Raw genomic sequence first — 24,198 nt, 5'->3', positions numbered from 1 at the left:
GTCAGGACGTGATCAGCGTCCGGTCAGTAGCAGAAAAGTAGGATTTCGCTCCAACGACTACTTTCTCAGTGGGGCTTATAAATAGACCCCCAACCGACCATTTGAGAAATGGTGGAGCTAAGGAAACATATCTAGGGTGTTGATACACCATTTTAATGATCTCCACTTGCATAGTGCTTAGTGTTTCATTAGGTGATTAGCGTAGGTGCTTAGGTTGATTAGACCACCGCTTATGCACTTGCTCTAGGTTTAGGCCTAGTGTTTAGTGAGGTTTGCATACCTCTTACCACTCGGTGCTTGCGCGCACCATTGTTGTATATCAGAGGGGCTTGTAGTCTTGCGAGATCACACCAACCGCGTTTGTGGTGTGGCCGCCACCGTGTACCGGAGGAAACAAGGCCCGCGGCGTTTCGGCCGGAAGCTTGATAGTGAAGACGGCGGGGAGCATCCGGGAGAGGCTTGCCGGAAGGCACGTCGGAGACCCACTTGCGCATGGGGAAGGCCTGAGGCTATCCACGGAGTTACCCGACCGGGAGCTTGGCCCTTGCGAGGGATTCCTTGCGAGGGGCTCTAACGAGAACTAGGGGGAAGCTTGCGTGCTTCTCGATACCTCGGTAAAAATACCGGAGTCGTCGATGGGAGTTTGCATATCTCTACCTTGCTCTTTAGCTTCTGCATTTACATTAATTGTATTACTCCTTTTACGGTAGAGATAGCAACACATTAGCAAAACTGTAGTTGCATATTTAGAAAGTTTATCTTTTGTATAGGTTTTGCTAAGGTTAGAAAAAGAGACCGTAGTTTAGAAGTAGACATTGAAGTTGCCTAATTCACTCCCCCTCTTAAGCGTCATGATCCCCTTCATGGAGGTCTAGCTAGTGACGCACTAAAATCGACTTATCAAAGGCCCATCCAACGCTTGAACTCTATTTAATGATTCTCCTTACTTATTCCTATTTAATTTACTGTACAAGCGGCTCACCTATCCTCATCAACATAATCGTTTGCGCAGGTTAACTAAGTTGATTTATGGTGCTGTGTCATTTTATATCTATTAATAGATCGGGTGTGAACTTGAAATCTCTACGAATATATGTCATAGTCTCATCTCTAGTTGTGCCAAATAATTTTTCAACAAGTTCCATAGCTGCATATATATGATTTTTACGAGTTTGCAAAATCTCCAATATTTGTGGTGTTTTCACCACCTGTCATGAACACGAGGTGTAGGCGGGTAAAGATTTGAATGAATCCTCCAGCTTTCTTTGTGTATTCAGTTCTCAATAATCTACCATTGTGTGTGTATGATGTCCGTATTCGCAATTCCAAGAGAGGTTCCCAAGAAGTTAGACTGCTAATATTAAAATATTAAAATTTTACAGGCAAAGTGATGAACAAATGAAGGGGCAGGACTGAAAAATATTGTTCCGGCTGATTGTTGTGAGAGAAAAATACTGTTCTGGCAGGACATGAATAGTGATTTCGTGAGGTGGTTGGCCAGCCAGCCGAACACTGCCGAAAAAGTACCGACTTGCAAAATGGTGCATTTGTGCCGCCCTAGAGACAACGGAGATCTAGGGATTCAAGACCTCCTGATACAAAAAGTATCACTTTGCTAAGAGGGTATTTGGTTTGTGAAATAAAGCAATACATCCGTCACCATCTCATTACTCACGAGCTAATAATTAGTACTAATATAAGGAATGCGTGAATGGACTCGGGATGTATCACCCTATCTAAAATGGATTGATTCCCCCAAACCAAACACTCCATAAGTAAATGGCTTTTAAAATTGCTCACAGCTAATGACTTAGAGCATCTGCACCAGATATCATATCCAATCTCCTATATCTAAACAGTAGTATTTTAGGAGATGAAGGTGCTACAACAAATCTCGTATCTCATGTCATATACCAATATTTTTTAAGAAATCTCCTAAAAGAAGCATTCTCTCTGCTAAATAAATGAGATAACCATCTCTCCCATATACCTAAAGAAATATATGAGACACATTTTAGGCAATCTGCTACAGCAGTACTCTCCTATATCATAAATCGATTTTAGGGCATTCCCTTAAAGCATCTTATAGGAGATGCAATATAAGAGAACTGGTGGAGATGATCTTATATGACAGCAACGAATTAGTAACAATTACCTAAGAAGTAAGCCTTTAGTACAAGTGGGGACTCACATTTTTTTTACCAGTTTTATGAAGATGAAGTGCCTTTTTTCCACTTTGGAGATTTTATTATAAATGAGGCATGGTTCCCCAATTAGATTATGAAAAGATAAGTGGTTGGAAACATAACCTTACGGGAACAATTTCCTTGCTTATACAAAATTGTAAGAAACAAATATGATACAATAGCGAAAGTTATGAGCTCTTTCCCACCTTACCTGTCATGGCGTAGAGATCTTAGGCCCAAAACTAGTAGCGTGAGTAAGCTGCATGCACAAATTACAAGTACATATTGTGGTGAGCCAAGAGCATTGCTGGAACTTGCACCAAGATGGTAATTGAGTGCTCGGCGAAATCGCACTACCGTACCAAGCCATGATCCACAGTGATGTCCTAAACATTAAAAACACCTATGGAAACTGAAAGCACCGTTAAAGGCTAAGATTTTCCTAGGATATTTATGCCATGGTATACTACTAACAAAGAATAATTTAGCCAAATGCAGTTAGCAAGGAGACCTGATGTATTGCTTCTGTCGTAATGAGGAGACTATTAACCACCTATTTTTCGAATGTCGGTTTACTAGTGCAAGGTTGTCTATTATAAATGTGGTTTCAAGACCATCACAATCTCGTAGCATATCATATATGCTTGGTGGATGGCTATGGGGCATCGGAAATGAACTGGAAATACTGGTCCTGCTTGAGGTGGGAGCAACATGTTGTCGCTATAGTTGTTATCTTCTTTGCATGTTACTTATCTAGTTATCCACGGGCTCTGTACCTAACTTATACTTCAAAAGCCATGCTCACGGGATTTGAGTGTGGTGACCGGGGCATGGCGACAATTGAAGAAGGTAGTCCTTCTACAGGTGAGAGCAACATGTTAGTCGCTATAGTCGTTATCTTCTTTGCAGGTTACTTAATTATCTAGTTATCCATTAGCTCTGTACCTGACTTACACTTCAAAAGCCATGCTCACGGGATTTGAGTATGTGGCATGGAGACAACTGAAGAAGGTGGGCAAGGATCTTTTTAGCCTAAGTGTATGAGTGGCAGTCGGATTGATAGTCATTAATTAGTCTATTTGTTTTATTCAAAATTCTGTGTTACGTTGGTTGTGTGTATTTTAAAATGCAGAGGTCGGAATTGATCTAATAAGACTGTCAACTCCATGCGTGCAATTGTGTTGAAACTTGGAAGGAATAAAAAGTTTCTTTATTAAAAAAACTTTACGTGTGCATTTGCCGTGCCTATGCTGCTATGCATAATAGACGACGATCCGTGTATGGAAAGGAGATTTAACTTTTTATCATTATAATAATCGCCACCTCCTGAGATCTCACTTCAACGGATGGCAATACGATTTTAGCGCGCAACGTAGAGAAGAGATACAGAAATGCCACATTTGCACTCGTGGCACGACAGCGCGTGAGTCCACGTCGGATCTGAGGCAGCAAGGGGGTGGCAAATGACCGCGGCTGCCCCTGCCCTCTGCTGCTAACCCAGGCGGGCCGCACTCAGTCGCCTCGCCCGGCCCATTTCCCCGCTCGTTCTTCGTCTTCCCGGTCTCGCCGTAGCCCTCCGACGACGCCGCCGCCTTCCTCTCCCTCCTTCCTCTCCCAGCTTTCTCGATGGATTGAAGGTACATGTGGACCGCCATTGTCGCCATCCCGCTCGTTTTATTGCACTGGTTATGATGAGATTGTAGGTTAGGTTAGGGTTCCTACCAGTGATGGTGAAATTGTCCGCCTTCCTTGCTTCGTAGGCCGTTGATGTAGTGGCTTCTGTTGCGGTGGAGATTGAAGGAGACGCAATGGATTGGAGTGGTTGCCCTATTTGGTAAGTTAAACTTCAGTGCACTTCGTCCTCGCTTTGATTCCGGATTAGGAAGATGGTGTGTAGTAGGATAGTGTCTAACAGTTTTATTTGTGTTTCTGTTCGTTATTGTGTCAGGATTGATCCTGGCAACGCATTTAGATTAGTTGTTAAGGTTTCTAAGTATGTTGCTGATGGTGAGTACGGGCAAGTAGAAATGTCACCGCAGGAGCATGAACTATGGCTGAATAGGACTGTGCAGTTTTCTCTGTCTAAATTTCATGATGAAATGGCCAGTAAGATAATCTGGGGACCTTCACAGAAATTGGATGTTTGGGTGGTTGACAGTGACAGTGAATCTGAATGGAAAGTTAGGAGGGATAAACATTTTGAGCAGCTAATAAAGGATAGATGGGATGACAGGGTAGCTGTGCTTGTAGTGGATGTAGTCAGCAAACATGCTCAAAGTGCCAATGGTAGCTCTGGTGCTAGGTGTGCATCTGGTGTCACTTCTGCACAAGGCAGTGCTGCTCCTGGTAATGCACAAGGCAGTGCTGCTCCTGGTAATGTAGAAGGCAGTGGTGACACCGGCAGCTCTCCACCTCCATCTTTGCCAGTGGAAGAAGCAGAAGAGGTTGATTGGGCTGAGTTGACTATATTGGCAGAGCCTAATGAGGATGGAGAGGCCAAGGAAGTTGCTGATGAGGACAAAGTGTATGAAGCAATGGGTTTCAAAGCAGCAGATGAAAGAGTAGATGAAGCAGCTAGGGAAGCTGTGCCTATCCCTACCATGACAGCTGAGATGCAGAGTGATATGGCAGAAGGAGCTGTACCAGTTGATGATCATGTGGATGAGGAGCCAGTGTTTGATTGGGACAAGGATAATCCAGATATGTCTGTAGGGGTTTCTTACCCTTCTATGGATGATTTTAGATTAGCTGTGAGACAACATGCAATTGTCAAGGAGTTTGAGCTTCATACTGCACACTCTGATACATCAAGGTTTAGGGGAAATTGTGCTTCTCTTGGATGTCCTTGGATTATTAGAGCTAGAACCCAACACGATGGGAGTGTCAGGGTATTTTTTTATAGATTTGTTTTGTTTCATTTAAACTGTCTGGCTGTTATGTTTGTCTGGTTACTTATGTTTGGCTGTTTTGTGCATGTGTAGGTGCAAATTAATCAAGGGCAACATAATTATGCCTCTAGAAGCAGAGTGGTTGGCAGGATGGCCTCACAAGCTTGGGTGGCAGAGAGGGCTATTCCACTACTCAAGAAGAAGCCAAGCATGGGTCCAAAGGAAGTGCAAGAAGAGCTATAGACCAAATACAAGATTGAGATCCCCTACCAAACTGTAGTGTATGGCAGACAGAGAGCAGCCAACAAGCTTTTTGGTAAGTGGGATGACTCCTTTGATTGGTTGTATAGATTTAAGGCAGAGGTAGAGATGAGATCACCTGGTACCATAGTTGAGATAGTGTCGGAGTTTCGAACAAGCACCGGCTAGTAAATTTATATTTATGCGTGTTAGGCCCGGATGGTGCGCTAAAGGACACAAGGTTTATACTAGTTCGGGCTGAATGTCTCTACGTCCAGTCTATTGCTGCTCGTGTTATTAGCACTGAAAATGGTTCGTAGTAGGGGGTACAAACGGTCGAGAGAGGGACTGGTCCTAGGTCTCTGATGGAAGGGTCGAAAGGATGCCAAGAGCCTGGTGGCAGCCTGGCTGTGTGTGCAATGTGTCAAACTAAACTCTCTATGAGTTCGTTTGTGTGTGGGTTGTCCATCAAGTGTCGATCCAAGTCTCCCTCTTTTTAGTGGGGAGCCCTGCCCTCCCTTTTATAGACTAAGGGGGAGCAAGGGTTATCGATGAGAGAAAGAGGAAAATACCAAGGGTATAGAAGGTCCTTCGAAGGATCCGGGTCTTCTTTTTTTCCCGCGCCTGCCCTACATAACATGGCAGATCGTGTCAGAAGCGGCATGTTTGTTGATCTTCGTAAGCCATGCCCTGGCCTCATTTAGCAAGTGGGTGCGTCCTGTCCCGCCCCCGCGGGTGGCGTGTCGGATAGGGGTGTCGATCTGCAACCCCGTAGGGAGCAGATGGCGCGGTGACTGCTCGTTCGCCACTGTAGAGGATAGGAGTCCCCCCTTGGAACATAATGGTTGTCGTATGTCCATGTTGGGTTCTTCGCCCGAGGGCTGAAGGCGGCGCCTACAACACTGTAGGGCGAAGAGCATGCGCCTACAACACTATTTAGGCTCTGCCATGCCTGGAAGGGTCTAAGCGCCCATCCCATCGCGCCCTGATGGTACTTTCCTACAGGGGCGCAGGACATGGTCCTCGATGCTGTGGTTGACCTGAACGTCTTGTCTTACCCTATGCCTATCATCATTGAAGGAGCAGGGTGCGGTTGTCAGGTGAGGCGGAGCCAGCCTTTAGACATCGGGCGAGGCGAGGTAAATCCCTCGGGGGTCAGCGAGGCGGAGCCAGCCCTCAGGGTCGGGCAAGGCGGAGCCCAACCCTTGGGGTCAGGCGAGGCGGAGTCCATACCTCGGGGGTCGGGCGAGGCAGAGTCTTGCTTTTAACCGTTGGGTGAGGCAAAGTCTGGCCCTAGACGTCGGGTGAGGCGGACCCCGTCCTCAGCCCTTGGGTGAGGCAGAGCTAGCCCACGAGCGTCGGGCGAGGTGGAACCAAACTCCCATCGCTTGGGCAAGAAGCGCAGTAGTGCTCTTGTCCATCCAGGAGTTTTTAACGTTCGATGGTTATTAGTTCCATCTCCTTGGGTACCCCGGTATTAGGTCCCCGACAGTAGCCCCCGAGCCCCCCGGTGGTTCGGACAGAATCGCCCGGGGGGTGTTTTGATTTCGTTGGAGTTAATTCACCAGAGGGTGCGCGCGAGCGCACCTGGTGGGTGTAACCCTGAGCCCCCGGGTGATTCGAGTAGAATCGCCCAGGGGGTGTTTCGATTTCGTCGGAGTTAATTCGCCAGAGGGTTCACGTGAGCGCACCCGGTGGGTGTAGCCCCCGAGCCCCCAGGTGATTCGAGTAGAATCGCCGGGGGTAGTATCGGACCCTCCGTGGGTAAGGCCGTAAGACTTGGTTTTTTCGTCAATTGGATATTTTTAAGGGAATCGTGATATCCTGTTCACGGGGATTTCATTTAGGGCCGGCCTGGCTAGGGCTCGACTACGGATCGAGGCCCTAGTGATGCTTGCGTCCTTGAGTCCTGGTCATTTTGTAGGCCCATCCTTCATTGGGACGGCCTTTGGGCTCTGGGGCCCTAGGCGGGCCAGAGAGAAAGGCTTTGTGACCCGTGTTCCCTCGGTGGGAAGAGAGTCCTGGTCCACCTAGGGAAGGCGAACCGCCTGGCATGACTTTTGCGGGAAGGGATAGGGATCGTGTGCGCGTGTCCCGTGATGTGGCGCGGCAGTGTGTCGTCGCGGGCTTGGAGATCGAGGTGGACCGTTGCCCTTCTCGCATCCGTCGCCCCTATAAAACCATGGGGTTTGCCCCTAGGGTTCCGTACTTTGCCTCCTTGCCCACGCATTCTCAGCCTCTGCCGCTAATGGCCTGAGCTTCTTGCACCCATACTGCTCCCTCCGTCAAACTTGCTGCTGCCTTCTTCCCCGTGCTGCTCCCGCCGTCGCAATGGACCCGGGGTATAGATCCAACATCTCCCCTCAGCGCTTAGAGGGCCTCGTCTGCCGAGGCCTCCTTCGCCCGTTGACCGCCGTCGAGGAGTGGCAGCTGCTCGGTGAAGAGGACGAGCTGCAGCCGCCCGAAGGGTATGTCGTGTCTTTTGCCCACTTCCACAAGCAGGGATTCGCCATGCTCGCCCATCAGTTCCTTCGGGGACTGCTGGACTACTATTAGGTGGAGCTACAGCACCTTACCCCCAACAGGATCTAGCATATTGTGGTGTTCGTCGCCCTGTGTGAGGGGTTCTTGGGGATCAGTCCCCACTTTGACCTGTGGCGGTATCTTTTTGTCGTCAATCTTCTGACGAGGCGGGCCAGGAAGCAAGAGCTGCACGTGCCGGTGGGGTGCACCGGCATCCACCTCTACCACCATCGGGCAGGAGCATACCCACTAATGCGTCTACCCACCTCCAACAAGGGGTGGTATTCGCAATGGTTCTATGTCAAGAATGACGCCGCCGCCCCCTTGCCAGTTTTCACTGGGCGCTACATCGTGGAGGCCCTAGAGTCGTGGGGGTGGGGTGTCACGGCCAAGGGAAAGAAGCATCTCCACGGCCTTCTCGCCGCCCTCCGAACTCTAAAGAACAGGGTCATGAAGGGATCAGGGATTATCGGCGCCTACCATGCGAGGAGGGTTGCGCCGCTGATGGCGCGTGCGCTTCCCCTATATCAAATGGTGCTCGGAGCATCGTGCGAAGGGACGGTGCTTGCCGACAAAGCGCTCCCTCCCTCTGAGGTGGTGCAACGCATCAAGGAGGCGATGGAGCCTACGAAGGACTCTGTCGGTGCCGTCCTTGACTTCGTGTACCCGATGCCGGGGCATCCCCCAATGCGGTCGGAACCAGGGTTTGTTGAGTTCATAAGTTTTCTTTCCCCTTGTTCCTCCTTTCACTTGAATTTCTGACCCCCTGATGCTAACCTCGGGATAACGAGACCAGCCGGGGGGTTGTTCTTCTAGGACAGCCCATCTCCACTGCCGAAGGACCCAACCTGGATGGCAACAAACCGCGCCATGGCCGGTTGGGACAAGAAGACGAGGGAGCTCGTGAAGAAAAAGGCGATACAGAAGCAGCAAGCTCGAGATCGAGGCGAGGAGACTGGCAGTGAAGACGATGACGACGAGTCCGACGAGGCAGTAGCCGGCATGGATTGGGGTGACCTAGAGGACGAGGACTCGTTGTCCACGCAGGGACCCTTCCCGTTCCATGCGGGGGGAAGCGAGTCCGCGAGGACGGAGGAGCCAGGCCTACCCCTAGGTCTGGTGGGAGCCAGTGGATCCACCGTCACCCTCGGGGTGCCGGCGGAGGATCGGTGGATGGGAGGTGATGGATCCGTGGCTGCCCCCAAGGTGCTGGTGGAGGGGGGTGGCTCTGTCATCGCGTCCCTAGAGCCGATGGAGGGGAGCGGCTCTAGCGCCGCGCCCAATGAGCCAGTGGAGGGGAGCAGCCCTGTCGCCGCGCCCCCTGAGCCGATGGAGGGGAGCGGCCTTGTCGCTGTGCCCCATGAGCCGATGGAGAGGAATGGTCATGTCGCCGCGCCCCATGAGCCGATGGAGGGGAGCGGCCTTGTCGCCGCACCCTCGAGGTCAAGGGAGACGAGCCCCCTGCCTCGGAGCAGGGGGTAGGCTCGAAATGGTCCCGCCCACATGAGTTGGAGCAGGGGTTTGGGGGTTCATCCCCAAAATGTACCCACCGCTCAAAAGCGCCAGAGTATGCCACCGATTCCCCTCGTCTTTTCCCTTTATTTTTCTGTTTCGGCCTTATGCCTTTTTCTTTTTTTGTAGATTCTTCTGATGGGCCACCCTCTAGGGCCGACGCCCAAGAAGAGCCTTGCCCTTTAGGCAGGATGGATGGCGCTGCCCGACGTTGCCCCTGTTTTAGGTAGGAGTGGCGCTGACATTGCGGCCTCGTTGGCCGGTCTGGCGGCGCCTGTGGTGGCGCCTGTGCCCTCGATGGTTGCCGAGTAGGCGGCCATGACCGTGCTAAGCTAGGAGCAGCCAGATGCAGCCATGGTGGTGTCCGAGGGTGTGGCGCAATCCGTGCCCCCGATGGCCCAAGTGACGGCGCCTAACGTGGGCCGTGCGGAGTCGGATGCAGCTGTGGTGGCATCCGAAGGAGCAACGCAGTCCATGCCACCGGAGGCCTAGACGGAGGTGGCCGCGACTGCGATAAGCCCGGCGGGGTCGAACACTGCCATGGTGGCATCCGAGGGGGTGGCGTAATCCATGCCACCGGCGGCCCAGGCCGTGGCGCCCGGGGCAGGCCAGATGGAGGAGTACATGGTCGGAGGACCTGTAGAAGGTCGTCCCCGGCCCTGTTGTCGGGGGGCAGCCTCTCCCCCAGGCGGGGCAAGCCGCCGCTCCAGTGGATGGCCGCTCAGGACCCAACGTCGGTTCTTTTCTCGCTTGACGCTGCTTCCGAGAGCATGGAGCGGGAGAATCTTGACATCGGGTTCTCGGCTATGATGGATGCCTTGAGCTAGGCCAGGGGTGCCCTACATGAGATCCTTGTTCCTACTGGCCAGGTACTAGCCTAATCCTCTCCCTTGTTTTCTTCTCTCTTCGCGTATTTTTGTGTTTTCGTATTTTTGATACCGGTCTTCTTTTCAGTGTATCGTTGCTCATAGCTGGAACAAATCTCGGTTCCTCCATGAGCAAAAGGCGGAGTGGGACCGCCTTACCAAGGAGGCCCGGCTGCGAGGAGATGTGGGCGCGCAGCTTGCTGCCGCCTAGCAGCGGGAGGTCGAGGCGCATCAGGACACGGAGGAGTTCCATGGGATGTTCGAGGACTTGTTGGCGAGGGTGAAGCTAGACGAGGAGGCGGCCGCCAAGCTTCAAAAGGAGCAGGACGAGCTGCTATAGAAAGATGTCGCGGCCAGCGAGCAGGCCGTCGAGCTCCTGGTGGAGCTAGAGATGGAGCGGGACCTCAAGCTGAAGGCTGAGGAGAGGTCCACGGCGTTGCAGTAGAGGGTGGACCGGGACGCCGAGGTGATCGCCCGATTGCACGAGGAGCAGGACGAGCTATGCCAGACTGAGGAAAGACTTCGCTCGGAGCGCGGCACAGCCCGTGAGGATCGTGATCGGGCCATCCGGGAGCGCGACGAGGCACGCGGGGTGGTCGATTCCCTCTGGGCGAATCTTGGAGCCGCGGTGAACCAAAGGTTGGACACCGAGAGCGTCACTGCTAGGCTAGACAAGGAGCTTACCAAAGTGCGAGGGATCCTTCGGACCAAGAGTGACGAGCACGACCTTCTATTAGCCGCTGTCGGGGTGGTCACCGATGCCCTGAGGGTGGCACAGACGATGGAAACCAGCTTGCTCGTGGCTCATGCCGTGGGTATCACGGCGTGGGTGGGCCAACTTGAGGAGGACGCCTTTCGCGTCAGGATCACCCAAGCCTTCGTTGTCGCCCATTCCCATTATGATCGGGAGATCAACCTGGAGGTAATGAGCCAAGGCTTCGCGCCTATTTATGAAGATGCTGAGCTGGACGAGATGGAGAAGGCGGTGACTCCCCTTGCATGGAACCTGGCGAACAGGCTGAAAGAAGAGGTTCTCCCTTCGCGGAAGTAGTTAGTTGAATAAGTTTGATAAACACTTATCTGTAATATGTGAACAAGTGTCGGTACTTTTATGTCCGAAAGCGGATTCGTGACTTTGTTTCGCACTTTTGTTTTGTTTGTTTGATCTTACCTTCTTCCTTTTTTGCTATGAAAAAAGATTTACGCGATCCGACCCTTCTGTTTGTTTAAGACTGTAGGGCCCGAGGTGTTTAGGGGAGATTTTGATTGTTCTATGAGCAAAAATTACCGTAGCCGTCTAGGCGTGGGCTTTTTGTAGCCTTACCTATCTGTTCCCCCAAACCTTGCCGCCAGTCTCGACGCGAGGAGAAGGTCTGATGTAATGACTGTTTTGAAAAAAGAATAGGGGGTACTCATACCTTTATCAGCCCCCCGAGTCAGATCCGACCCCCTGCGGTCAATGGGGTCAGATGTTTCTAGAGACCGGAGCGAGTGTAGCAAACTTGCGTTTGTATTCATACGTACGCCTTACCTAGGACTTTGGTGATCGCTGCGTGACCGTGTGTTCGGTCTTATCACTGGTCCGGCCTTCCCTGAGCCCCTGCGCATGGTGGGGATTTGGTCAAGGGCCGACTCGTTCGTGACTGTCACCCCATCAGCGGTTTTTCGCAACCGGAGGGGTTAAGGCGACGTCACTTGCCTTGATGGCTCGAGTGATGTGCTTTATGAGCTCGCTAACGGGGATGTTCAGATGGAATCCGATCCCGTTTGCTTCGCGACAAGGTTGGCAAAGCCCTCAGGTGGCGTTCTGTTGCTCCTTGGCCCGTCTTCCAATAGATTCTCCCTCAATGGGGTTTCTATGGGCTCGGCTAAAGGCTGGATTGAATAAGAAGGTTGAGATGATCCTATTCGCCTTAATGCGGGTTGGGCAAAGGCCATTGAGGCTCATCTATGTTTTCTCCCCTGGCTCTTGTTTGACGCGAGGCGGCCCCGGACCCTTCGCTGGTCAGCCTTCGAACCTCGGTCTCTCGATCTTGGATCGAGCGGCTTGAGCCCCTAAGCCCTTTAGGGTCTGCTAGGGGTCGGCCGTGTTTTTGCGCTTTACCCCGTCCTCGGTTTCCACAACCGGAGGGGCTAAGTTGATGACACTTGCCTCGATGGCTCGAGTGTCATGCTCAATGAGCTCACTAATAGGTATGTACATGTGGAATCCGGATCCATCATTCGCTGATGGGGTCGGTAGAGCCCTCATGTGGCATTCCACTACTTCTTAACCCGCCTCCCGGTAGATGCCCGAGCCGTTCGCTAGGCTCAGGTGGCCCATTGGCCTCTCCTCGATGGAGATTCTATGGGTCTGGCTTGAGGTTAGAATCGAACGAGAAAGGTCGAGGTGTCCCTATCCGCTTCTAAATGGGGTCAGGCGAGGCCGCTGGGGCTCATTTCGGTTTTTCTTCCCTGGCTCTGTTTGACATGAGGCGGCCTCGAGCCCTTCGCGAGCCGGCCTTCGAACCTCGGTCAGGTGCCGCTCACATTGAATGAGGCGGCTACCGCTTCGTGACGTGACATGAAGCGTTGAGATGCAAGGATTTGCATATGCAACGTTTGGATGTATGGATTTAGCGTATAGCTTAATCGAAACGAAAGTGGGGGTCGGTAAAGTTACCTTGGTGGTATGAGGGTCGAGAAGCTCTTATCGGATATGTCTGTGCGGGGTTCGAGTCCGATGCCTACAATGGGGCCGACGTGACCTGCATGAGCATCACGATTTTTCGTTTCCGTCTCTCGGTGGTGATTCGAGCCGTACGATTGACTTTTAAGCGATCTGTCAGCTTTCCCCTAAAGGGGGTTCTATAGGCAGACCCCTCCAAACTCCTTTTGGGAAGGCGGGAGCTAAGGCTAGTGATGTGAGGAACTGTGAATGCAATTATGCTGGTGAACAAAAAATACCGTAGCCATCGGGGCGTAGGGTCTGGTGGTTCATCCAGTTGTATTCAACGTTTTATTCCCACACGTCGTGCTTCCGGTTTTTTAAACATAAGGAGGGGTCGGGCGAAGGGGATGTCTAAACAGGTAGACACTCTCAGTAGCCCCGAGGGATATCCGTGCCCCTACCATTGCTAGGGTCGAAAACTCGGTAATGAAATGAACACTCAAAGTAAGTAAACAGAGGTGCTTATCTTTCAGCGATCGTTCGTTTGCCATTTTACCTGGGCCACCCGATCGACCTAGGAGGCCCATTGGGCACCCCCTGGACAGGGTTTCCATCGTCGAGCCTTTCCATGGTCCCGCCTGGGGAAGCGGAGGGTCGCCTGTGTTCTCGCGCCCAGTGCGTGTTAGTGGCGGGCCATACCTGGCAACGTCCTGTTTGACCAGGCGATGTCCCGTCGACCAGAGCGCGCCCCGTCGTTTCCGGCGCGTCCCCTCGGATTTCTGTCAGCATTGATTTTGTATTTGCATTGAATAGGGGAAGGCAAAGAGTTTTTTGTCCCAATCTTTTGCCTTTCCTTCGCTACTGAGCCCCTTCTTTAAATAGGGAGGGGGAGAGGAGTTCTCGTCCCATTTTCTAGCCAGCCTCTGAGCCGCTATCTCTTCTCCTTCCTTTCCACTGAATGCGGCAGTTCCTAAGTAAGAGAGGGTGATGCGAGGGAGAGAAAAAACTCACAGATCCGCTTGTGAATCCAGAGCGTGATGTCGAGCTGGAGGTTTTCCAACGTAGATGAGACGGTGTGAGCCGCCCTTGCTATGGAGGGACCACTACTACCGAAGGAGGAGGGGCACTGGAGGGTTGCGGCTATGATAATGGCATAGTCCCTAGAGGCCCCGGTAGGGGCACCGCTATCGAGGTTGTGGCTGATCACGATGGCGTAGTCCCTGGATGCCCCAGCGGGGGCGCCACTGTCGGGGTTGCGGTTGATCATGATGGCACAGTCCCCAGATGCCCCGGCGGAGGCGCCGCTGTCAAGGTTGCAGCTGATCACGATGGCGTAGTCCCCGGACGCCCTGGGGAGGGCACCACAGTCGTCGACGTGGTGCTCGACATTGCAGATGACGGTGCCTTTGAGGATCCCATGGAGTGGTAGTACGTCGCCGATGGAGAGCATGGCACGGTGGCCGCAGTAGATGAACTAGCCCGTGTACATGCCCGGACATTTGCTGATGGAGAGCGTGGCATGGTGGCCGCGGCAGTACTCGTAGTAAAGCTGGTCAGAGACTGTAATTGAATAAATTTGTGGGGGAGCCCCCGAGTGAACAGTTCTTTTCATGATGAAATCACTTTGTATGCGGAGAGTTTGTGCAAAAAATGAACAAATTTTCATCTTTTTGTTACGGCAGACAGCCTTTCAGCTTCCTCCTTTTGTAGAAGAGGTTTCGGTGGCCCCGACCCTTCCCATAGTTCAGGTCACAAAAACTAGGAGTGTGGGCGAATCAATTCTGATCATGCTGGTGAGCAAGGATGTTTGTAGCCACTGGGGTGTGGGTTTCCCGCAGTCCTACCAGTTGTACTCAGAATTTGTTCCCGAAATCCTAGCTTTTAGGACCTTGTTATGAGAAGAATGGAAAATTTAGAGAATGTTTGAAAGGGTAACACAGGAAGTGTTTGCAAGATAAACGTACTTATATTACTTATATCAGCCCCCGAGTGAGGTCTGACCCCTCGCAATTTGCAGGGGTCGGAGGTCACTAAAGATCAAGGATTATAAAGACAAAAACTGATAAGGAAAAGTATGTATTCATCTAAGGGTAAAAACGATGTAGCTATTCGATGTTCCAGGCGTTGGTGAAGACCTTGCCGTCGATGGTTTTCAACTTGTAGGCACCTGGATGGAGTACTTCCGCAATGACGTACATCCCTTCCTAGGGTGGGTAGAGCTTGTGGTGGTCCTTGTTGCTTTGTACGAGGCAGAGGACAAGGTCCCCAACGTTGAAGGCTTGGTCCCGCACCCATCAGTCGTGGTACCACCATAGCGTCTGCTGGTACTTGGCCAGATGGAGGAGGGTGATGTCGCGGGCTTCATCTACTTGGTCCATGGCGTCTTGGTGGGATGCCTCAGCTCCCTGTTCATCATATGCTCTGATTCTTGGTGCTCCATAGTCGAGGTCTGTTGGGAGAATGGCCTCGGACTGAAGACCATAAAGAAAGGTGTGTAGCCGGTGGCCCGGCTAGGAGTAGTCCTTAGGCTCTAGAGCACCACCGGGAGCTCGGTGATCCAGCACACGCCGAACTTGTTCAGCCAGTTGAAGATCCTAGGCTTGAGGCCCTGTAGAAGCATACCATTTGCGTGCTCGACCTGCCCGTTCATCTGGGGGTGCGCGACGGCCGCCCAATCGATCTAGATGTGTTGTTCATCATAGAATCGAATAAATTTCCTGCCGGTGAACTGCGTGTCGTTATCTGTGATGACGGAGTTTGGTACTCCAAAACGATGGATGATGTCAAGGAAGAACATCATAGCCTGCACAGATTTGATCCTGGAGATCGGTCGAGCTTTGATCCATTTTGTAAACTTGTCTATGGTGACAAGTAGCTGGGTGAAGCCCCTAGGCGCCTTTTTGAGTGGCCCAACCAGGTTGAGCCCCCAGACCGCGAAGGGCCACATGATGGGATCATTTGGAGTGCCTAGGCCGGGAGGTGAGTTTGCCGAGCATAGTACTAACACCCTTCGCAGGTGCGTACAATTTGCTTGGTGTCGGCTACAGCAGTGGGCCAGTAGAAGCCCTATCGGAATGCATTTCCAACCAAGGTCCTTGGCGCAGCATTGTGACTGCAGACCCCACTGTGGATGTCACTCAGCAGAAGTCTTCCCTATTCGCTGGGGATACAGAGCTGTAGGATCCCAGTGTGGCTTCGTTTGTAGAGTTCGCCCTCTACAAGAACGAAGGACTTGGCGCGACGTGTGAGCTGTCTAGCTTCCGTCTTGTCCGTCGGTAGTGTCTCGCGGAGGAGGTAGTCGAGGTAAAGCGTTCTCCAGTCGTTTAGAGGGTCGGGCTTTGCTATTGGATCCTCTTCAAGCTCCATGAGCTCGGGGTCGGACGGAGCAGTCGGTAGATCGGCCCTCGGGGTCAGATCAGATGGGCCATCGTCGGCCCGTTTCGACCCCTCATAGTGCACCGAGGGCTTGTGTTGATCACTAGCGAAGACACCCGTCGGCACTGACTCTTGGCCAGACGCTGCTTTCGCGAACGTGTCGGTAGCTTCGTTGAGGTGCCTTGGGATGTGATTGAGTTCAAGGCCATCGAATCTGTCTTCCAGCCATCAAACTTCTTAGCAGTATGCCGCCATCTTGACGTCGTGGCAGCTCGACTCCTTCATGACCTGGTTGACAACCAACTGGGAGTCACCCCTAATGTCGAGGCATCAGATGCCCAGCTCGATGGCGATTCGTAGGCCGTTGATGAGCGCTTCATATTCGGTGATATTATTTGATGAGGGGAAATAGAGCCGAACCATGTACCTCATGCGGACCCCATGGGGTGATACGAAGACCAGCCCCGCGTCGATGCCCTTTTTCATCAGCGACCCATCGAAGTACATCGTCCAGTATTCTTGATCGATGACCGCTGGTGGCATCTGGACCTCGGTCCATTCCGTGATGAAGTCAGCCAACACCTGGGACTTGATCGTCGTTCGGGGTGTATACGTGATGCCTCGATCCATCAGCTTGAGTGCCCATTTTGTGGTTCTTCCCATGGCATCCTGGCTATGGACGACCTCGCCGATGGGGAATGACATCGTGACTGTCATAGGGTGTGACTCGAAGTAGTGGCGTAACTTCCTCTTGGTGATGAGTACGACGTATAGGAGTTTCTGGATTTGGGAGTAGCGGGTTTTGGAGTCGGATAGTACCTCGTTGATGAAATACACAGGGCGCTGCACCTTGAAGGTGTGTCCCTCTTCTTCCCGCTCTACTACCAGGGCGGTGCTGACCACTTGTGTGGTGGCCGCTATGTATAGCAGGAGGGATTCTCCGTCGCTTGGAGGAACTAGGACCGGGGGTTTTGTTAGAAGTAGCTTGACCATGTCAAGCGCCTCCTAGGCCTCGGCTGTCCAGTCGAAGCAGTCGGCTTTCTTTAGGAGTTGATAAAGGGGAGTCCTCGTTTGCCGAGGCATGAGATGAATCGACTGAGGGCGGCAAGGCACCTACGATCCGCTGAACCCCCTTTATGTTCTAGATTGGGCTCATCCTTGTGATGGCTGAGATTTTCTCTGGGTTGGCTTCGATGCCGCGCTCGGAGACGATGAAGCCGAGCAACATGCCCCTCGGGTCCCCGAAAACACATTTCTCAAGATTGAGTTTGATGCCATTTGCTCGGAGTTTAGCAAATGTTTGTTCAAGATTGGCGACAAGGTGGCCAACCCATTTGGACTTAACTACGATGACGTCGACGTAGACCTCAACGGTCCGCACGATGAGGTCCCTGAAGCAGTTGAGCATACAATGCTGCTAAGTTGCCCCAGCGTTCTTTAGACCGAACGACACTAAAATATAGCAGAACGATCTGAAGGGGGTGATAAAAGACGTCACGAGCTGGTTGGACTCTCTCATCACAATTTGGTGGTAGCCGGAGTATGCATCAAGGAAGCAGAGGGTTTCGCACCCTGAGGTAGAATCGACTATTTGGTCTATGCATGGCAAAGGAAACGGGTCCTTTGGGCACGCCTTGTTGAGACCCGTGTAGTCGACACACACCCTCCATTTCCCATTCTTCTTTCGCATAAGAATGGGATTTGCTAACCACTCTGGGTGGTGTACTTCCCTAATGAATCCGGCGGCCAATAGTTTTGCTATCTCTTCACCGTTGGCCCTGCGCTTTTCCTCGTCGAAGCGGCGTAGGCGTTGCTTCACCGGCTTGGAGCCTGGGTGGATTTTCAAGGTATGCTCAGTGACCTCCCTCGGGATGCCTGGCATATCCGAGGGTTTCCATGCAAAGATGTCTTTGTTATCGCTGAGGAAGTCAACGAGCACGCTTATGCTTTCCTATTCAAAGGAGAGCGCGGTACCAATGCGTACGTTTTTAACCTCGGAGCTGCTGGGGTCCACGAGGACCTCCTTGGAGCCCTCTGCCGATTCGAATGACCCGGTCGATTTCTTCACGTCGGGCGCTTCTTTGGCGACCTCTTCCCTGAGGGTGGTGAGCTCTCCGGAGGCGACGACTGCTGCGACATGGCCACAGCATTCGACTTCGCACTTGTAAGCGCGCTGGAAGGAGGTGCCGACGGTGATGACCCCGCGGGGACCCGGCATCTTCAGCTTGAGGTATGTATAGTTGGGGACGGCCATGAACTTCACGTAACATGGACGTCCTAGGATGGCGTGGAAGGTTCCGGGGAACCCTACCACGTCGAAGGTGAGGGTCTCAGTCCTGTAATTGGACTGATTCCGAAGGTGATGGGTAGATCGATCTGTCCCAGTGGCATGGCCTATTTGCCAGGCACGACTCCATGGAAAGGCGCTTAGATGGCGTAGAGGTTCGTTCGGTCGATGCCCATCTTGTCGAGCATCTTGGCATACATGATGTTGAGGCCCCTGCCTCCGTCCATCAGTACTTTCGTGAGTCGCTTTAGGCCGACAATCGGGTCAACAATAAGCGGGTACCTTCCTGGGTGTGGGACGGCATCCGGATGGTCGGTCCTGTCGAAGGTTGTGGCAGATTCTGACCACCGGAGGAAGGCAGGCGTGGCTGGTCTGGTAGTATAGACCTCGCGGCGTGCGATCTTTTGGCGCCATTTGGAGTCGTAAGCCGTTGATCCTTCAAAGATCATGAGGGCACTGTTTGGAGTTGGGAAGGCGTTGTAAGAACCCAAAAATCCATACACCAAAAATACCAACTACAAAATTTTTCTTAAAACTCCCATGTGTTGATGAGTGTCATGTATAGAAACCCAACCTAAGAGATGCATTAGGTCTAACCCCAACCCAAGTCAACACATAAGCATGGCATAACTCTTGGCATAAACATGTGATTAAGTTCCCTAAATAAATGAACCTTGCATGCATATTAATACCACTTGTGAGTTGGATTCTTCTTTTGCCTTATGTTATGCTAATTAAAAATCACCAAACAACTATTAAGCTTGCTAATTAATCCTTTGATGAGCAAATGCCTTAAGCAAACAAACAAAGAACAAAAGAAAAGGGAAAAGAGAGATGAAGAGAGAGGGCCTCGCAGCCAGTAGCTCGGCCCAAGCTAGCCGGCCTAGCCTTGCATCATGTGCCACACGCAGCCACATCGCGCCAAGCGCCTAATGACCCGACCCCGCTTGTCAGCATAGTAGCGTCTTCTTCCCCTCGCCCATGCAATCTCCCCACACGACCGGAAGCTGACCAGTGTGGCAGGCGCGGGCCTAGGGTCACGCAAATTGCATGACCTTGTTCCCCCTTGCACCGTGCCTACGCAACCACACGAGAGCCGTCGGATGCGCCGCACGTATCACCACCGCCCGTTCGCCGTCCGCCATTGGAGCCCTTGGGGCTCGGCTATAAAAGCCAACGTCCGTGAGCCCTAACCCTCAGCCCGTTCGCCGCCGCCGCTAGTGGCACAGCACCACACAGTGTCAAGCCAAGAGAGAGGGAGGAGGGAGAAGCAAGGAGAAGGAAGCCGCTACGGGAAGGACCTCACCGGAGCTAGGAGCGCCGCCCTGATCAGCTACAGCGACGTAGCTGCTCGGCATGGCACTGCATCGCCTCATCACGGCCTCGCCTTGCCACTGCACCGCCATCCTACTGCCACGAACCCTACGGTGAGCCATCTTGCTGAGACCACATCCTAAGCCAAATGGAACATGCACCGCCATGATCGAAAACCTTGCCGAAGCTTCGAGCTCCAGCCTAGCCCAACTGGTTAGCTAGGGAGACCACCATGGCCATGCTTGCTAAGACCTAGGACGCGCCGTGCGTGCTGCCATCAGCCAAAAGGAGGACCCCAGCCATGACGTTGTACATCGGAGCAGGAGCACACATGCACGGATACGCTCACCATGGCCGAGAGCACAACCATGGCGAGACCACCGCGTCTTCTATGTCGTGGTAAAGGCGATGTTGACACCCTGACTGGCTCCACCATGACGAGAGACACACCGCGCTCACCTTAGCCGAGGAAGAAGCCCACCGGGGCCCTACGTTGCCGCACCACACCTCGTCGGAGCGCCACCGCCTCTGTTTTACCCCCACCACCGTGTCCGGAGCCACTAGGAGCACCAGGAGCTCCTTCAACATGCCCACCATGACCGCAGAAGCACCATGGAGCTCACACGCTCCTCCAACTGGGCCCTCGCTACCACTGCAACCATGTCCATGCACGCCGATGAACCCACGCTGCCGTTCACCATGGCTGGGACCCTAGGAAGCCCTAGCCGCCACCTTGACCCCACCACGGCACTCACCGAGGCTTGGTGATGCTTTTGCCCACATTAATTGAACACCAGCACCGCGGGTGAGGCTCACCGGTGACCTCACCACTGGCGGGAGCACGCTGGGGAAGAAGCAGGGGATTTTCCCCTCGCCGACCATGACCATGTCCCAAGTAGCTCCGTCGAGCACCGACCATGTCCCGAGCAGCTCCACCGAGCACCGACCACGCCGACCATGTCCTGAGTAGCTCCGCCGAGCACCGACCACGCCGACCACGTCTCGAGCAGCTCCGCCGAGCACCGACTACGCCGACCACGTCCTGAGTAGCTCCGCCGAGCACCGACCACGCCAACCATGTCCCGAGCAGCTCTGCCGAGCACCGACCACGCCGACCATGTCCCGAGCAGCTCCGCCGAGCACTGACCATGACCGCGTCGACCATAGCTCCGCCGAGCTCCGACCACGACCACGTCGTGCACGTGAGCCGAACCCTAGGAAGGAGTAAGTGGACCAAGTCCTGCATAGACTGGCTTTGCGGTCTATGGACCAACGCAGGCGGGTTCACCATGAATCGCGCCTCACCTACGCCCATGGACCACGGCTCGTTAGTGGCCTAGTAAGGCGACGTGGCCATACCAGCGCACGCCACATGGCGGGCCAAAGCCCAACCCGTATCCAGGCCCAATCGGCCCAGTTTGGGCCTGGCCTATATTGACCATTGATGGGTCAACGTTGACCGTTGACCGAGGCCACATGTCAGTGACACCGCCATGCGGGACCCACTTGTCAAAGGATGAAACAGCTGAGATGACGTCATACTGACACCATGATGACGTCAGCGGAACCCCACCTATCAGTACAGAACCAAGACGATGATGTCATGCTGATGTCATACTGACATCAGCATGCCACATGGACCAGCCATAGCATGACACATGTCAGCCTAGGATTAATTCAGCCTTTTCCATTTTCAGGGAGGAATCAAACTTCAGAAATTCATAACTAATTCATACAACCTCAGATAAATACAAAACTAGGACCAAAATTCATCTAAAATCGAGCCCTACGCAATGAACCCATATTTGAGTGCATTTGGTTCTTTTTGAATCTTCATTGCTCTTTGTGCTATTCTATAGACGTCGCTAACGCGACTATAATGCGATCGTTGCTGACTCGGAGGAGAACCAGACGGACGAGGATCGTGAGTACCGTGAGGAGAATGGAGACGACTACACTGAAGGTGCCACATCCCACCCAATCTCGTAGCACCTATTACGCATGGCTAAAATAGAACTGCTATTGCTTTACTTAATGTTATAATCATACAATGATAGGACTTTCATGGTAGTATGCTTACTTGATGGCCTTTACCTTGATGCAACCTTACCCCCGCATACCCTGCTATTAGGCTAGACACACGCTTACTGCTATATTTCATTGCTTACACTTCTACTATGCCTATACTACATTAATGCGTGGTGGAAACTGGTGTTATCTAGACTATGGGGAGAGTGTTGCGTGTGTGACTTGGGTGTGTGGAGGGTGAGGGTTGTGTCGACCAAGTTGGAGTATACGACGAGCCTGGGGCAAGTCTTGCCATGGGGTGCTACCTGGGCACCCCTGGAAATGGATACATGTGGTGGGTAAATGGTATATGAGGTGGTCCTGGGTGTGAACCTGTGATGGGAGGAGCCCGAGATGGAGGTGTTGTGGTGGCACGATGAATGGAAACCCTGATGGAGACATTCTGGCTTGGTCATCCCTAAGGACTTACTAGTACTCAGATTCACCAGGAAGCCTTACGTACCACTCGCCCTATATGGTGTGGAACGGCCGAACTACTTGGTAGGATATTGCCACTACTACTAGGTTGATAGTGGACAGTGTAAGGAGGTATGGGGCGCGGAGGATTTCCCCCACACCCTTCTGAGACTTCATGGAGACCTTGTGGACCCGACTCATGACTCACAGTTTCAGCCACCCCAGACTAGACTTGGGGTGTACCAGGGCTGAATGGTAGAGTGGCATTATCCTAGGCTAGCAAGCGGCCGGAATCAGCCCAGTTGACGACGGTCAGCGAAGAAGGCAGATCTTGTGGTTATGTAAAACCTCTGCAGAGTGTATGGTTGATGGATCGATACATGTGCCGACTTGTTGGCTATGGACCATTCCTGGGTTTCGCTTAAACTAGATAATGAGATGAGTCCTTCTCTTCTTCCCCCGTGAGAGAGTATCGGTCGTAGCCAGGGGCTACGGGCCTTGAGATAGTGCCGAGAGGGAGTTGGCCTATCGACTGAGCGATGGTATGGTGATGATGTGGAGATGGTGGTATATCGATCCTAGGATCGAAACCTGGCTCTAGAAAGGGAATAGGGTGGAATGGGTGTGGGAGTGGTGTTAAAACTTGACCAACAATTATTATATACTTGATATGATATTGCATAGGAAACCCTAGCCTTATAGGTTCCTTTTTATTATATCCAACTTGCATCCAATTTCCACAAAGCAATGCTCATAGGGTGGGAGTGGCCAGTACAAATCGTACTGATAAATTTTGACACACAGGTTCTGCTGAGGAGTATAGCTCCGAGGAGTTTGACGGTTGAGGGGTTTGTGCCTACGCTCGAGTTTGGCGATCTTATCTTGAAGCTGTTCTGAATGAATGCTACTTTTGATTCCGCCAATGCGGCGATGTAATAAATTATGTAATTCCGCACTATTTGTACTCTGATATTATCATTGTATTGATGTGGTATGCGACTGGAATTTGGGTAATATGATCTACAATGGTCTTATTACACTTCGACTCTGTGGATTTCCCTTTGCAGAAATCGGGTCGCTTCAGTTGGTATCAGAGTCATACTTGACCATAGGATGAAACCTTAGAAATGGACGATAGAATAGGACGTGAACAGCCCTTCCTTCGGTTATATACCGACCCTGCATTTACTTTTATGCAAGGCTTATCTATTATTGACCCGCTAACACCTATTCCTTAAAACATGCAGATGGCAACGAATGTCGACTGGCCGCCTCTAGGACCGCTACCTCTAGACCACGCCAAGCTTACCTTTGACCTATGTGAGCTCGGGGGTTTTGCATAGACCCTCTGCCGAGTTCTCGTCATGCTAGGAGTCCCCGACGAGCTTGTCAAGGTCACCTGCACCGGGAAGCCAGCTCAAGAAGGAGGAATCGAAGGACCGATTATCACCTCAGTCGAGTTCCCAGCTAGCACTACCTTACCTTCTGTCCCAGCTCTCACCGAGTTGACTATAGAGGACACAGTCGAGGAGGGACTGCAAGCTATCTCACATAAGGCACTTCGTAGAGTGATGAGGGACCACTACGAGCACCTGAAGACGATAGAGTTCCATCTACTTCCCTAGGCCCTCGACCTCAGCCTTACCCCTAGTGAGCAGAGCTTCGCAGCTAGCAGAGTTATCTTTGCCGAGGAGGACAGATGCCTTTGTGTCTCAGCTATCCACCTACTAGAGCAGGACAGGTACGTGACCCAGCTGGAGTAGAGGAGACGTTAGGACCAGGCCCTTCTATGGGAGTACCAGGAGCGAGACACGAAGGGAGCACAGGAGCGAGCTAGTATACTTGAGACAGTCGCCAAGCTACAGGACGAGCT

General features: G+C 52.3%; 1 pseudogene; it reads left to right on the top strand.

Moving 5' to 3' along the window:
- The first annotated feature begins 3,994 nt into the window (after window positions 1-3,994).
- The window catches only part of LOC136461245 (uncharacterized), a 52,131-nt pseudogene continuing 31,927 nt past the window's right edge, over window positions 3,995-24,198 (top strand).

This window comes from Miscanthus floridulus, chromosome 6 (genome assembly GCF_019320115.1).
Source record: "Miscanthus floridulus cultivar M001 chromosome 6, ASM1932011v1, whole genome shotgun sequence".
Lineage (NCBI taxonomy): Eukaryota > Viridiplantae > Streptophyta > Magnoliopsida > Poales > Poaceae > Miscanthus > Miscanthus floridulus.
Note: the sequence above shows the minus strand (reverse complement) of the source record. Positions and strands in the feature narration are given on the sequence as shown.